The 4,574-nt window shown below is 38.0% G+C and overlaps 1 pseudogene; it reads right to left on the bottom strand.

The window, feature by feature from the left end:
• Nucleotides 1–2,908: 2,908 nt before the first annotated feature.
• Nucleotides 2,909–3,592, bottom strand: LOC149165083 (24-methylenesterol C-methyltransferase 2-like; annotated as a pseudogene).
• Between the last annotated feature and the right edge of the window lie 982 nt (nucleotides 3,593–4,574).

Below are 4,574 nucleotides of genomic sequence, written 5' to 3'. Positions count from 1 at the left end.
GTCTATAACACTGCACACACATGTTCTTGCATGGTAAATTCATATAACTCATTAACATGCATGGATATTAAGCGCGTTCCTCTCCAACATGTTCATCTTAATGACTACATAACCAACTATGGTAACAACATGTAAACTATTCATGACAAAGTATATGTATATATACAACAATTAAGCCAGTTACAACCATGGACTTCCTCCATTATATAATCCTCCTTTCAGGTATTAGGTGCGATTTTATTTAGCCAAGTCCCTACCTAATTGTATGTTTGATAATTTTCTTTTACTATAATTAAGATAACATGATGATCATGTTAAAAATTTACCTATCAATTATTTCATTCCATCATAGGTGTATTCTCTCTTCCTCTTGCAAGTTAATTATCCAAAAATTGAATCAGTTCTACCTTGCTCATATCTATATGGATACTCACCTAACTTTTCACATAACGTTTCACTTGATTGCAGCTTTTAATTAAAAGTCACATCTAAAAATTTGGCATGGGTGAAGCTATTTCATATTGGTGTTGAATATGGGCAGATATTCATATTTCACTTTTGTCTATGCATATTGAAAGTCAATGTCAACAAAGAAGGCACTGCGTCTAAAAATAATACAAAGAATGTAATAACTTCCTCAAGGGTATTAATTGCCATTGGCAGAAGTAAATTGCATTTAGCTTTAGCATTATGCTTAGCTGGTTAACTATCATTTTCTTGTTGACTAGATGCATAGTATTCTCACGAATGACACCCATAACGAAACACCCTCTAGAAAGTTGTACTATTCTCCCAAAGTAGACACCAAACTTGTTACCTAATGATATATCATTTGAGTGAAACAGTTTGAAGAAGAAGAGAATCGTCTTCTTAGTAACTATCAGATGCCTTCTTCTAAGGCTCCCAAGCTTACATCTCATTGACCATCCATCACATATGTTTGTAACAACAATTGATCCCCTTTTCTATCGTTCGTATTAATAATTGAACTGACGATTTTTTTTTTCACATTTGGTAATATGCTTCAAGGGTAAAAAACAAATTGTATGTGGTTCACTTGTATTTTTCATATGTTTATAGATTAACCCATGAAGTGACCCTAGAGAACGCAGGGATCCAACAAAAACCAAAAATAGTTAACACTATAATTTAAATTTGTTTCTGTTTTCGGCCACCGTCGAAGCCAAGTCATCGTTGCAGCAACGAATGACCAAATCGATGCCGAAAGGTCCCACAATGAACCATTCTTTTTTTAAATTTAGCTTGAAGGCTCAATAATATCCGTCTCCTTATGAAGATCATGGCATGTTTTGGGGTTGACACCCATTCCATGCTATGATATGGTCTTCCTATGTACAGTTTGTGTTGTTTAATTACAAAACCAAAATAAAAACAAAGACTTCCCAAATTCATTTACGAGCCAATGAATCAGGATACAAGGTAAGACAAAACCCATGATGATCTTATGTCATAATTACATATATATAAATGAAATACAACAATTCAACCGTACTACAGATGGTGATAGACAATTACTCTTGTAAAATCTCATTGCTCCTGCTCGAATTCCTCTTATCATGTCAAGACCCAAACCCCCAAAATTTAGCAGAACCTTTTAATATTCATGTGAGACGCAATCGAAGGTTACGGTGGTCCTTGCCTCTGCTTTCATTTTTTCTGGAGCAGCAAAACGAAATTGGGAGCATCTTCTCTACTGCTGCAAGGCTACAACGGAAGTGTCTAAACTTAACCCTTAACACAGTTGCCCTCATTTTTCTCTCTATAAAGCAGCGCCGAATTGTGTCAAGGGAAATGGAGGCACTCTCTGCTATAGAACTAGATAATACATTCAAGGATTTAGCTGGTATTTTAAATGATGCATAGCCTCTATGCATTGGAGGATAGAGGCAATGAGGATAACGATTATCCTAGATTTTAATTTTTCTATCTGATCATGAAGATATTTTTACTTAATCTGACTCAAGATAGTCGTTATCCCAAGTGGACACCTTCCATGTCAGCGAATAATTGTCAAAGGAGAAACGAGCTATGACAGTTCAGCCACCCAATTGGCCTCTAAAAGAAAAAGAAACAAAAATTCATGATTTTCTACCTACTTCAATTTGGCATGCATCGTTACTTTTATCCTCAAATCGTGGGTCTAGAACCACTCAACCGAGTATGCACACCTTCTAATATTATTCGAAAAGAGAAAAAAACTTATTTCTCTAGCAACGCGAGATGAGTAAAATAGCATGATCAATGCACCAAGCACCCTGATTTTTTCCTCGATCCCTGATAAGCCTCTGAAAGGTAGTGTTTCAAGGAAATAACAGTGTAGCTTTTCCAGTGCGGATGTGTGTTTAATCCACTTCGATGAGCTTTTGGGGTGAGTTTTTTTTTTTTAAGTAACTGTGTCGCTTTTAAATCCCATTTCCTTAACCCGATCGTCAGTGGCATGACTAACAATCTCTTACCTGCACGTCACGCATAACACTCTACATGTTTTAGGGGTAATTCTATTAACACACAACTATCTACAGTTTAGTGATATTGATGATTTTTCCCATTAGCTCAGTGATGTAAGCCGATTTAGATTCCATTTTGTGTACAATATATCTCATTACGCAAAAACACAATATACCTATGAACCCAAACCGAATAAACACAACATACTAGCGTAGAATATCGACAACCAACTCGGATTGGGGTAACAATTGATTCCCCATCCTCGCTGTTTATGTGAGATAGGGACAGTGGTTTGCAACCCATTGCCCACCCTCACCTGTAAAACCAAAAAAAACGTATTCAAATACTTAAGGGTGGACAATTTATGAGCTTACACAAGTCAACAAGTATTAGGGCCAGACGTGAAGCATCATGCCCAATTGAAGGTTTCAGTAGTTGATTAGGAAAAGTATTCAACAGTCCAACTTCTACCTAAGTAATATTCATAGGTAACATAGAGGTGACTCGGTTTCAAAACCCTGTAGATCTTGGAATACACATCCTGGAGCTCAGTGGCAGAGCAAGTGGCCTCGACGGAATAGACAGTGTCAAAGCTCTTGTTTGCAAAGGGCATGTTGAGAAAGTTGGCACAGACGACCTTGCAGAGGCGGTCGAGCCCCACCTTCTTGTTGTGGCTGCGGGAACACTCCACCTGGTAGTCATTAATGGTGATTCCCACAATATTGGCACCCAAGTGTGCTACAATGGCCCGCATTGGCCCTCCCATGCCACACCCAATGTCAAGAACCCAGTCCCCGGGCTTCATGCTCAGCAGATCTCCGACGCGCTCCTCATGCACATGCATTTCCTCCTTGTGGGATTTCCCGTGTAACACAAGCGAGAAATGGAAGCTCTGCCCCCACCCCCACTCATATATATCCGTCACCAGGTTGTAGAAAGTGTCCACCAGCTTCAGATCCTTGTCTTCCTTCTCGACCTCCTTTGGCTTATTGAAGAAAGTCGAGTACTGCTTGTACTCGTCCGCCACCTGGTTCTGCAATAGCGAACCCCTGCCCAACTCTATCGTACGTTCACCCCGCTACTCTGCCTCTCCCACTACATACAGGATCCAGCACAGCCCCATCCTGGTTCATGGAAAAGTGAAGCACCTTGATTTCTCTACTCCGGTTGTCGGTCAAGTCGAATTGGCTCATTGTCTTAGCACCAACCTCAAAACACGATACGTTTGGAACATGGCTTGACCAAAGTCCATAGATTTCATACAACCCCGTACTAAGTATATATCGGATTTTATTTTAGCATTTGGATATTAGGGATGAGACGACTTTAACCAATATATATAAAAAATATCAACCTTTCATGTAGGCATTGGGGAGGCCCCCTTTAAGTGATAGCAACTGTGGTAGGGTTTGTTGAAGTTCTTAGCTAGTTCTTGAAAATTTACCAATTCTTAATTTTTGACTCCATACGGTCTTATTTGACCTTGGTGCAATAATTTTTAAGGTGTTCTTGAAAATCCACTTCCCTATGACATAAAACCTCAACCCATTAATTCGAAAGGCCTTAAGGTAATATCATGTTATGTCTGGTGGACTGTTATTTATAATGGTATTAATAATTGGATTCATCCTCAAAGAATTTCTAATTTTCTTTGATAACAGGAAATTAATGGTGATATCCACCCATTTTAAATTTTTAAATTTTACGTTTATCCTTTGCCACTTCTTTCTGGCTTATCATATTTTGGCCAACAAAGTTCAACATATATATATATATATATATAGCGAATTTAATATCTATATGTTATTAATCCTTCAATAACCTTGTTAATGTTTTGACTCTTCTTCAAAGACCCTTAATTTCCCTTGGCGGCGATAAATTCCATACGCTTAAATTTCTGATATAGATAAATTTTGGGGTTATTGTGCTTATAGACTTTTTTTTAATCAAACCTGTCAATAAACTTTACAGAGATAGACGAATTCATAGGCCGCAAGGTTTGAACTCGATGCTCCGATATCATTTGTAACAAACCTCCTTATCCTACTTGGGAATTTTTCCCTTAGGCTCCATTCACTTAAAGAAATCCCAATAAAAGTATGAGA

This window comes from Pinus tabuliformis, chromosome 5_1 (genome assembly GCF_031772625.1).
Source record: "Pinus tabuliformis cultivar Carrire ecotype Pingquan chromosome 5_1, CPIR1, whole genome shotgun sequence".
Taxonomy (NCBI): Eukaryota; Viridiplantae; Streptophyta; class Pinopsida; order Pinales; family Pinaceae; genus Pinus; species Pinus tabuliformis.
The sequence above is the reverse complement of the archived record's forward strand: the minus strand, read 5'-3'. Positions and strand labels throughout refer to the sequence as shown.